Source organism: Amyelois transitella, chromosome 20 (assembly GCF_032362555.1).
Source record: "Amyelois transitella isolate CPQ chromosome 20, ilAmyTran1.1, whole genome shotgun sequence".
Taxonomy (NCBI): Eukaryota; Metazoa; Arthropoda; class Insecta; order Lepidoptera; family Pyralidae; genus Amyelois; species Amyelois transitella.
The window spans coordinates 2585683-2598583 of NC_083523.1; the positions used below are offsets into that span (position 1 = coordinate 2585683).

The 12901-nt window shown below is 37.2% G+C and overlaps 1 protein-coding gene across 1 annotated transcript in view; it reads left to right on the top strand.

The window, feature by feature from the left end:
• Positions 1-12901, top strand: part of LOC106134429 (F-box/LRR-repeat protein 7) — a 47725-nt gene that overhangs the window by 15923 nt on the left and 18901 nt on the right. The gene's annotated exons all lie outside the window — the stretch shown is intronic.

Consider the following 12901-nt stretch of genomic DNA (forward strand, 5'->3'; position numbering starts at 1 on the left):
TATTGGACACCGTTTCGCTCCCGGCGAATATAAAACTTATACTGATATTAAAAAGTGGTCAAGTGCGAGATGGGTTCTCTGGGTTGAGCGTTCCGTTCGAAGTATATAGAGCAAACTGAGCGCAAATAATGAAGTTTACTCGTTAAACCATTTGAAATAGTTATTATATAAAACTTTTTAAGATATTTTTTACATGTATTTATAATCAGTGTTGCAAGTCATGTCTCATAATTAATTTGACTTTCTACGAGTAAACGTTTCAAAATCAGATGAATCGCCAGCTTTCCCAACCACAAGGATTTTGTTAAATACGTATGTATAGTGTCGTTAAAAAAGTTGTGCTTCCTCCTGGCGACAGTCCCGGCATCATTTCCAGAGATCAGGATGTAATCATCACCCCTCTGGAGATGAGGCCGGGGTGTGTCGTTGATAATAATCATGAATCAAGTAAGTCAGGTTTTTACATGAAGCGATTCACGTCTGATCTATCCGAAATTGCAGGGAAATCTTAACTAAGTTGAATGCCTTTATTGCCCATGTTTTCACGAAAATTACTTTACATGGTTTACTAGTATAAAAACTACTATTAAAATACCGATCGGAGGCTAGGTCACTTGGTTTTGTGTGAAAGAGCAATAATAAGGCTTGTTTAGTTTCACCTCGTGTCATGGGGAACCCTAAAAATGATAATTTTGCATGTCCTTTTGCACTAGATCTGCCGCGGGAGAGTCGTGGTTCACAAGGTAGCTAAAATGTGTTCAGTAGGTGGAGTCGACGATTGTGTATTTATAATAGTATTTTTTATATAACGTTTCAATAGATAGTATTTAATATTTAGACAAAATAGGCATACGAGTTCTGAGTCGAGCAACTCAAAAGTAAAGATGGCCTAAATTATTGCCGATCATTATAATTATGTGTAGATTTTCCTCTCACGCAATTTTCAAAGGAACAATCAATAACGGTTTTAACCTGCACATAATGTTTTTATGTCTATTTTATTACATGTAATTGTAGAAACCCTATTTCATTCATCCAGCCACAATGTCTGGAACCAGCGTCATTTTAGCGGCCCGAGTAACAACAGAAACATATGCCAGCTATTAACTTGGATCACGACTCTGCTTTTTTCGCGATACCGCACTGTCCTAGAAGGAAATGTAATTTTATTATGCATGTAAGGAGTTGTACTAATGATAGTCATTATAGTTTACTATAAATCCTTCTTGGTCTGGGAGAAAAGAAAAAGTTTCAGCTGCTCGCTCACAGATTACAAAATCGCCAGGGGCTATAGTAAACTTTTTATGATCATGGATATGAGACCCTTGGGTATTATTTCTGTTACCTTCTTGAGCCTTATTCGTACTATTTCATCTCATCTTTGTCATGAGTACGTCCTGAAGTTTCTTTCAATCTTCAATATTTTAATTAACAATTTTGTCTAAAGATTTGCTGGTTAAAGTCTTGTAAATGTTGGAGGGTTTAATTTTGTCTAGTAATTCGATTTTATATGATGAAGAATAAATAAACACAACCTAAAGATACGACCTATCTCACACATAAAGATTACCATAGCCAATATCCATGTAATTCCATTATTTGAAACTGACAAGAAAATACGCCAGCGACAAATTTCTTCATTACTGGCCAGTTGAATTTAAAAAATAAAAGTATTCAATTATTTCGAACAAGTCTTGGACCGCATGCACCTACGATAACATTTGCATAGAAATCGTCTATAATTGCGGTAAGACGGGATATATCGATGTATTTAATAAAAAATGCACACGATGACACTCGCAAATATTTTATGTTCACGATTGACATTTTATAAGGTGTTGTAAAATGCCACAGACTAGTTAACATAGAGGTGAAGTAACTACTTAATATTTAACGTAAAAATGGTTAAAATATTACTATGTATCGGATGCAGTAACCATTACTTTTTAAAAGCAGTCTCAGTAGCTATCTTTTTATTTGCACAAACTGAGCTCTTTACAAAAAATATACAGTTCCAACGATCAAGTATTTAAGTTATGTTATGTTGTATTTTAAGCCTATCTAATATTTGATCGTAAATAATGTTATTTTTTTATATCGGCCAAGTAGTTCCGCAGTTACTTTATAAATTCAAACTTACAAAAACTTGTTATATTTAGTTTAGAAATGAAGAAATATTATAGATTTGATATAGTTTTCTATTAAGATTTCCTACGAAATTGAGTTCAAAAGGGCATCTATAAAAGAGATATTACTTTGACCCATCTAATTATTATTATTACATACATACATAAAATCACACGCTTTTTCTAAGTTTATTGCAATAAATCGGTTTGACGGTCCGTGCCGTGCATACTTCGAGTATTTCATACGATATGTTTATCTTGATATCTGTGACCTTGTGTTACAACTACTTACCGAAATTTTTAATAAAAAAGAAGCACTTTAAGAACAGCGGTAAGATTTGCATCTTTGCTATTATATGCAGCTCGGTTTCATTCTGGCATCTTAACCGTTCGCCCATTGACGCCCTTTGATTTAAACTACGAAGATCTATTTACATCAGTTCTTGTTAGAAATCTCAACAAATCATGGAACGGTCGTACAACGCGACAATTTAATAGCTCCTACATTCAACCAATACTTTCTCTTGCCACTATAAAACTCAATATCTTAAGGTTCCATTTACATAAAGACGTTTATTCTTTGAAAGTTACAATAACAATATTACAATTTACATTCCTATGTAATTACGGTGCGGTATCATGTCGTGAAGAAGTGGCTTTCTATGGCTTAAAAAAAGGGGGAAAGGGGAAGACCTCAAACAACTTGACTCACGAATGTCAAGAGGGAGATGCAGAGCCTTGGACCGCGGCACACCAGCCAGCGGACTACATGACATGACAAAGAAAGCCAATCCTGGTTACCGGGAAATGGCGAGGACTAAGAAGATCTTGGTCATAATGATCCTTGATTGGTTATGTCAAGTTTTTCAACGTAGCGATTTATTGTAGGCGAACCTAAACCTAGGATCGTGGTAAAATCTGTATAAGATTTATGTACCTATTTATGTATGTGCCGTGTGGTTCCTGGCACCAATAGAAAAAGAGAATAGGACTACTTCGTCTCCATCCATCAAATAGCTGATAGTGGCCATTCAGTCTTTTCAAGACTGTTCGCTCTGTCTACCCCGCAGAGGATATAGACGTGACCATATGTATGTATGTATGTACTATTCCATCTCTTTCCCATGGATGTCGTAAAAAGGGACTTAGGGATTGGCTTAAGAAATTGGGATTCTTTCTTTTCTATGTAAGACTGATAGCCCACGTTCAGTTGTTCGGCTTATTGATAAAATTGAGATTCAAATAGTGACAGGTTGCTAGCCCATCGTCTAAAATAAAAATCTCAAGTTTATAGGCCTAGCCCTTAGTCGCCTTTTACGACATCCATGTGAATGAGAAGATTATTATGTTAGGTGATTTTAATGGATGGGTGGGTGTAAAGCGTGATGGATATGAAAAGGTGCTTGGTGCGTTTGGTGACGAAAAGGTGAATGATAATGGAAGAAGTGTATTAGAAATTTGTCTAGAGTGGGATCTTTTTGTGTCGAACTCAATGTTTCAACATAAAGAGATCCACACCTACACAAGAGTGGAAGGTATTTTAAAAAGTATGATAGACTTTGTGATTGTAGATGAAAGATTGAAGAACAAAGTGCTGGATACCCGTGCATATCGCGGTGCTGGCATTGACTCGGACCATTTACTGGTGATATCCCGGATAAGGGGTATCTTCAATCGCTGGCGGCACAGGGTAAGGGAGCAAACCAGCGCTTTGGAAAGAGTAAAAGTAGAAAATTTGCAAGATATGGATGTAGGTAAGAAGTATATTAATAGACTGAAGGATGAATTTGAAGATTTAGAGGAAATGAGCGATATTGAAGATGGATGGAAGGAATTTAAAGAAAGAATTGTGAAAGTAGCTGTTGAAGTGTGTGGTGTAAGTAGAAGAAGGAAAGGAAAAAATCACAAAAATGCGTGGATGAGTAAAGATGTGCAAGAACTTGTGCGATTAAAGAAGAAAGCATGGCTGGATTTGTTAGCAGCAAAAGCTAACTTAAGAATGCAAGAGGTTATAGATGAAGATGTGAATGAAGCACGTAAGGAATATAAGAAAATGAAAGATTTGGTTAAGAAAGCTGTGATTAGAAAGAAAGAAGAGTATAAAGAGGATTTTGATAAAAGGCTATCAGAAGACTTTCAGTCAAATCTGAAAGTATTCTGGAAATCCGTAAGGTCAGCCCGAGGAAATACTATAACCAGAGAGCTGACTAGGATCAGATGCCAGGATGGTAGCGTTGTGAAAGGAGAAGAATGTGTACTAAAGATATGGAAGGACTATTTTGAAAGTTTATTTGAAAAAAAGGAAGGAAATAAGAAAGATTTCTGCTATAGCGAAGAAAAAGAGAATGAGATGGAAGGCGAAATTGAAATGTTCGAAATTGTGGAAGCACTTAAGAGTATGAAAGCGGGAAAGGCTGCTGGGTGTGATAGAGTGTCGGTCGAGATGCTTAAAGCAGGAAAAGGCGTAGTAGCTAGTCAGTTGTACTGCCTTTTCAATTTGTGTTGGAGAAGCGGCCGAGTACCAAAAGATTGGTGTAAGGCTGTTATCGTGCCACTTTACAAAGGAAAAGGGTCACAGCTGGACTGCAAAAATTATCGTGGTATAAGCCTGCTTAGCGTCGTCGGCAAATTGTATGCTAAGGTATTGATTAATAGAGTCAGGAATGAAACTGATGACAAAATATGGGATGCTCAAGCGGGATTTCGAAAGGGAATGGGATGTACTGATCAGGTCTTTTCCTTGCGGTGCATAGCCGAAAAGTTTTTGGCCAAGAGTCAAAAAGTCTATTGCACATTCGTAGATCTGGAAAAGGCCTATGACAGAGTTGAGAGGAATGAATTGTGGTCAGCACTTTCTATGCATGGGGTGAGCAGTCTCTTAATACGAGCACTGAAATCCTTATATGAGGATTCGAGTGCTTGTGTCAGGATAAACGGAGCGCACACTGAGTGGTTTAAGATTGAGAAAGGCGTTAGGCAAGGATGTGTTGCGTCACCGTGGCTGTTCAACCTATTTATGGATAGCTGTTTGACAGATTTGAAAGAGTCTAAAAGTGGATTAAGGATGAATGAGTTACTCGTCAAATGTCTGCTCTATGCCGACGATCAGGTTATACTGGCGTCATCAGCGGAGGAGTTACAGGAGATGGTAAACTGTATGCATGAAGCTTTAAAAGAGAAAGGAATGAAAGTGAACGTAAGTAAAACTAAAACACTGGTTTTTGAAATGGAGAAAGAAATGACAGCATGTAATATTTTGATTGGAGGAGAAAAAGTGGAGCAAGTGAAAGAGTTTGTATATCTAGGATCAAAGTTTACATCAGATGGCAAGTATGATAGTGATATTGAAAGGAGAGTGAACGCGGGGAACATGGTGAATGGAGCTTTGCATGCCTTTATGAGCAGTCAGAAACTATCCAAAAAGGCTCGACTGGCTGTGCACAGGGGCGTGTTGGTCCCGACATTAATGTATGGGAGTGAAAGTTGGGTATGGCAAAAGAAGCATGAAAGCAGAATAAATGCAGTGGAAATGAGAGCGTTAAGGAGTATGATGGGTGTGAAATTGAGTGACAGGATAAGGAGCAGCGTGATAAGGGAATGTTGTGATGTGAAAGAAGATGTAGTTACAGGAATAGAAAAGGGTATGTTAAGATGGTTCGGTCATGTGGAGAGGATGAATGAAAGCAGGTTGACTAAGCAGATATACAAGGAGAGTGTGGAGGGAAAGGTCGGAGTGGGAAGACCTAGACGAACGTATCTTGATCAAATTAAGGACGTCCTGGTAAAGGGTCAGGTCAAAAGTACCCGAAACCGCCGAGCTTGTATGAAGAGAGTTATGAATGTGGACGAAGCGAAAGAAGTATGCAGAGATCGTGGCAAGTGGAAAGAGGTAGTCTCTGCCTACCCCTCCGGGAAAGAGGCGTGATTTTATGTATGTATGTATGTATGTATGTGAATGAGACGGAGTGGTCCTATTTTTTTTTATTGATGCCGGGATCCATCCAACTATAAAAAAACATAGTTTAAGAAAAATAAAATTTGAATCTATGACCTTTTGTTCGTAGGTGTGGTCTCTCAGCCAGCGTAGTTTCATAACTAATTCATACACTTTGAATTCCAAAACAGTGGCGTGTCCAAACAAAATATAGTTATACAATGGGCCACGCCTCTTACAAATACTCGTAACATTATATTACCAGTAAATACGTACCTTTTGGAGACTGCGGGGGAAGAGATACATTCCTCCTTGGAACAATACGGTAGTAGACACTTTGTGATTTTAGTGGGTTCAAATTGTACACATCTTCTCATAGCTGGAAGGTAAAAAAGGGGTATAGGTAGCAGAGATCAGATTGCATCGTGAGTGAGGGCTAGTATAACTCACCTGATGTGGAAATATCCAAAAACCTGTATCGTAATCGTAGCATGGTACGCGCGACGCCGTTTGCATCGCGCGAAAAACTATCGCTTTTTATTATGTTGTGGAATGGGACAGCGATCGTATTTCGGGGGCTATGGGGGGCAATGGGGGGCAATGGGGGGCAATGGGGGGCAATGGGGGGCAATGGGGGGCTATGGGGGCTATGGGGGGCTATGGGGGGCTATGGGGGGCTATGGGGGACTATGGGGGACTATGGGGGACTATGGGGGACTATGGGGGACTATGGGGGACTATGGGGGACTATGGGGGCTATGGGTTCCCACATCAGGTGAGTTATACTTGCCATTGCCTCTACTGACGATTGCATTTTGATGAGTAACTGAGGGTCAAAGCAAAGATGATACTGGCTGATAAGTATCAGAAAACTTGCCATTTCCTTTCAACGATTGGGACAATTCTGGGGAAAGTTCAAATAAAGGGTGCCCGAAGCCGATACCTTCATGTCATCATCATCACGTCTATGCCCCTTTTGGGGTAGATAGAGCCAACAGTCTTGAATAGACTAATTGTGGATGGAACAAATAATTATGCAGGGATCGTGGCAAGTGGAAAGATGTAGTCGAGAAACTTGTGGTCACACGTATGTAAGTACTTACCTTTGAAATGAGAGTGCCATTGCGCAGATTGCCTCTCAGTAACATTTCATTGAAAGGACTCCTAGCGTTTTACAAATCTTAAGAGTGAATGTTGTGTATTGAATATTCATGTTGTGTGAAATATAATAGCGGATACCAGTAGCGCCCCAGATAGGCTGGCAACAAATGCCAATAGTGAAAGGTTAATAAGCGGATGTTAGGAATCCGCGTAATTATGCGTCGTAAACCGCTGTTGTGGTTGTAAAAGTGTTAAAGGTTAGGAATAGAGGTTAGGTTATAGGTTTTAAGGAATCAATATTAGGCTGATGACATTAGTTTGAATACGAAACGATAGTCTTACTTTAAGGAATGTGTAAGCTAAGCATAATCGATTTAATACGGGTCAGGTTCACCTGCAAAGGTTGCGAAGTGCAGTTGGGAGTCGCTTTGTGTATAAACCTGACTCACCTTATCCAGAATTCATGGGTAAAGGCATACCCCGGGCTTCTCTCCAGAGTAGTGAGAATGCAACCGGGACTAAAGCCAGGAGGAATAATAGTTCGGCAGATTCTTTCAAATCGTTGGTTGTACGATGAAGGGAATTGTTATAGCGTAGGTTACCTACCTCAAGCGTCCTGAATTCGATTCAGCGTAGGGAAATATTTACACTGGCTTGTCTGCGATTCTAAGTACCTACTTATATCTTGTCAGGTACTTACTTAATAAAAGATTACAAGCTCCATCTACTCGACATCTTAATTTTTTATCGACATTCATCAAAATTTCGCCCATATTACTACTACATTTTCATACTTTAAATACCGAAAATAAAATTATGTTGATTTGTTTTAAACAAAAATGTATGAACGCAAAGGCTAGTTATTATATCAGTGAGGTAAATATCTACTAAGTGTATGGCCTAGAGCTGGCGCCAACATTCACTGGCCCACGCGTAGCCTCGCCCAGCCCATGTGGCATTTATCATATACATACCACTATTAAATCTGTGTATATAAAGGAAGATACTGACTAACTGATTGTCATGATGAAGAGATTTGAATTGGTTCCTTAATAGGTTGGATGGTAAAGGGCGCTAAGACCTTTTCCAAAAGTTCCCGCGGGAATGGAAACTGATGGAATTTTTAGTTTTATGCGGGCGTGTTACTGGCGTACTCAATTATCTATTCAATGTTTTTAATGAAAAAAAAAAATTGTGTTATGCAAACAATTTCTCACTTGATCTGAATCTCAATCCCACCATTATGCCACCAAGCCAAACGGGGTCTTCGATTCTTGTTGCGACTACTAGCTCTGTGTAATCTGTAAGGAATATAATACGAGTTGAAAAAACGCTTGTAACAAACATTCTTGTGGTGGCGGCCATCTTTGATCTGTAAAATAAGTCATAAAAGACAAAAGCTGCATGCAAAAATTTGGGGCAATGGTGAACAGAAAATGACATAAAATAATTAAGAATAAAGTCAAATAAATTTTGCATTTTTTGCTCTTTGCACTTAAATAGGACTTAATTTTGTGTCACTGTTTGGGGGATGTAATGAATCAATTTATAAGTCAGATAAAAAAATGCCTTTTATTATTTGATTAATATCTATCTATCTAATTTATACCTGACACAATCATGTCATAAAAAAACACATTTATTAAAATAAGCAAAAAATAATTAACAAAACATAGCATTAGCAATTAGGTTATAAAAAACAGGTGGGCAGGAACGTAAAGTTTATAATCTATAAAAGAGGCAATTTCAAATGCTATTGCATAATTCATATTTAAAAAATAAAAATAACTTTTTAACCTGAAGAAAGAAAGGAACGAGGATCAGGCATTTTAGTATGACGTCCCGTAATTGGATCTGCTATAATGCGCTGGCGTTATTTATACCAATTGCCATAAATCCCTTTCTAGTATGCACTAAAACGTCTATAGACTATATATCAGTTACTAACAATGCCGGCACAGCCAAATGGCTGGCATCCATTGACGTTTTTCAGTGCAATTATCATAAATGTTTTAAAAATATATAGTATTTTTTCTTTTTACTGCGCAAATTTTACATTCAGCCAGCAATTAGGAATGAAATTCAATGAGTATGTACTAACATGTAGGTACTTAAAAAAAGTATTTTTCTAAAATAAACTATTTTCTAATTTCCCTCATTCGTGTTACTCAAATGTTACAACAGATATGAAGGAGTTTCTGCTGTAGACTTTGCTTGTTTATACAGCTTTATTCTAGTAGACTTGAAATAAATAATGAAATAAGTTCTCTATAAATCATACACAAGCCTACCTACGCAACCTCTTTAGATTCTCAGATATGCGTATTAAGAAACGAAATTGCTAAAAGACATATACCGTTAGTTTTATGACGTTATCTGATACCTCTTAATTTTTTGTTGTTAATAATTCCATCATATTAAGATTGGGTTGTCAAAATATTATCTCTTATGTTTTAGTTTTTCTTATATTTAAATCATTTTAATAATAAGATTCTTTTTACTGGGTTAGTTCCGTATACATCTTAAACTCTCTGGAGAAAAGCCTTGGTTCGCTGTTTGACCACGATCCAAATTTTTATATTATGGATATGATTACATTAGATTTTGAGTAAAGTATCTACCTAATTATAAAAATACTTCGGGAAATGCAACTTATAACTATTTGTTTTAAGATGTCTATGCCTAATCGAACAATAATCAGCTACAATAAAATAAACAATTTGCAAAATTTTAATAGACAAACGAATAAGGCTTAATTTTTCTTTTATAAAAAAAGAAATAACTTGATCAATTGTTGGTTACGTTTTTACTAATTTAGGTTAAACGCAAATGTAAAAGTAAAGCCGAAACACGTTGAAATAATATATTATTTATTCAAAAATTAATGCAAAAACGGAGAAATCTTTATTACATAAATTGATTGCATAAAAAATTAAATAAATTCGTCACGGACAAACAGACAAATGTAAATGTAACACCGTGGCACCTCCATAATGATCTCCCATAGGGTTGCCATATGATAGTATGTGCCCTGTATTACGGGACTACTAGAAAGTGATGTCAACTAAAAATATCTCTGTACTATCGCTTTCATAGCTCAAGTGTAGTGAAGTGCAAGAACAATATTTTTCTGAAGCTTATATTAAAAAGTCTTGTATGTGATCTTTCGCCATTTATATTCTTTGGCTGAGATTAATCTTTCCTCTCTACAGATATCCCTTTCCAATATATCTTATGTATTCAAACATGAAGCTCATCTACAAATGATGACGTCAGAAGGATAATGGTATAAAATAAAATCTATCCATACTAATATTATAAATGTGTAAGTTTGTCTATATTTCACGTTAAATCACTGAACCTATCTCTATGAAATTTTACATACCAAATATCCAAAATTAACTTCGCAATTTAAATTTTCTGTCATGGTAACCCTGATCGCGGGGATATGAACTGGCGCGCCAGAGTCAATGACAACTGGTTTTGATTTATGGCACCATTGTGGATGCTTAATTGCGAAATAGGCTGTAATATGAGCATGATTAGTCGATGGTTTAGGCCTTAAAGTTGGGTCTTAGTGCTGTAATAAATTAAGGTCGTGTAGGTAGGTATTTTTGTTTGCCACTTGTCTAGATGTCTAATTTTTAATAAATTTGACTATACAAGAATTTTGTAAACGATGACTACATCTTTCTTGTCTTTGTCCTTGCAATGTTTTGGAGTCCGGGATCCACATTCCGACGTACCTCCCTCCATCTGCTCATGTTAGGGATTTGGCTTAAAGTTCTTCTTCTTGGCGTGTCGACATCCCTCCGATATACGAACGATAATCAAATTTTTCCATGATAGTCCGCCATTTTAACAGCTTTATCGGTGACTGTCATCAAGTCATCTCGGGTGATGGTGGCACAGATAGGACAACAGGTGCTCAATTGATTGGCGAGAGGCATTACACTCGTATTAATTTAGAATTAGAATGTCAGGTAAACCCTCAACCAGTCTAGCTGTGCTAAAGTTAATAAAATTTGATTCACAAGCGTAGATTGAAATGTGTACTGACAACACAAGTTCCTTCTAACACCGAAATTTTCACATTCGCAAAACCCTAGATTGTACAATTCACTGATTTTATATTATTAAAATCCGGTTTGCTTTCGTATGTAAATACATCACTCGAAGTTTAGACATGGGACAGACACAGATGGGTTGAGAGAAAGCACCATTATAGACAGGACAGATGCTTAATACGACGTTAGATCGATAAGCTACGATGTCTTAAAATAACGAGGGCATAGATAGATGACACTGATGATGATGGCTTGGTAGCGAGGGAAACCCACAGTGTGTCACTGTTTCTCTTCCAGATGTCAAGGAAAAGGCTAATAAACTTGGGTAATTCTTCTAAGCGACGGGCAAGCAACCTATCAGTATTTGAATCTTCATGGCAAAATTAATACGGATGAACGTGGCCTTATAGTATTTTCAAGACTATTGCCTTTTTTTTAAAGACATGATTGGCTATATGATTATAACTATATAATGTAGGTAGAGGAATAAGCACGAAAGTAGAATATACGCAGTGAAATAAGGGTTTTAAGGAATACGAAAAGAAGAGCGTCATAATAAAGTTGTTGTGACGTGATATTAGATCTTAATTTTCTTAGAAATAGAAAAGGGAATGTTAAAACGGTTTTGTCCTGTGAAGAGAATGAATAAAAAAAATGGTGACTACGCAAATATACATGGAGAGTTTGGAGTATATTAAAAGGCAACTAAGGGATAGGCTTGTGAACTTGGGATTTTTCTTTTGGGCGATGGGCTAGCAACCTGTCACTATTTGAATCTCAATTCTATAACTAAGCCTGAACAGCTGATTGTGGCCTATTAGACTATTCATGACTGTAGGCTCTGTCTACCCGGCAAGGGATATATAGACGTGATTATATATGTATAGAATATAGTAGGTACCACTTCAGCTCTCTCCATAATTTGGGTCCATTACCGTTTAAGATTTCTCTTAATGTGGGATATTGATGGCTGCATCGATAGTTAATATAATAGTAGTTCCTGCGATAAGCTATCATTACGTCTGACTTCATAAAACGCGGTAGTTTGACGCGACGCGTGAGCAAACTGTATTATTTAGCTTTTCAATCAAGTTTATAAAGAGGAGCTTGCATGAGCAGAGTTAAGAATGCGGATGAATCGAAAAAGTATTTAGGAATCGTGGCAAGTGGAAAGATATTCTCTGCCTGCCCTTCCAGGAAAGAAGCTTTAATTTTATATATGTACATATATGCATATATATAAACACGTCTTTATCCCTTACGGGACAGAGACAACAGTCTCACATACACTAAAGGGCTATGTTTAGCTGTATGGCTGAAAGATGTAATCGAGTTTCAAATAGGTGACAGGTTGATAGTCCATCGCCCAAAAGAAGAATCCCAGGTATATTAGGTAGGTCCCCTAGTCATGTTTAACGAAATCCATGGAGAAGGGATGGAGTGGTTCTATTCTAAAGTGTCGGGAACCACACGAGACTTATATATGTATGAGTATTTTATAGTGCCGTGTGGTTCCCGGCACCAATACAAAAAAGAATAGGACTACTCCATCTCTTTCCCATGGATGTCGTAAAAGGCGACTAAGGGATAGGCTTACAAACTTGGGATTCTTTTTTAGGCGACAGGCTAGCAACCTGTCACTATTTGAATCTCAATTCTATCATTAAGCCAAA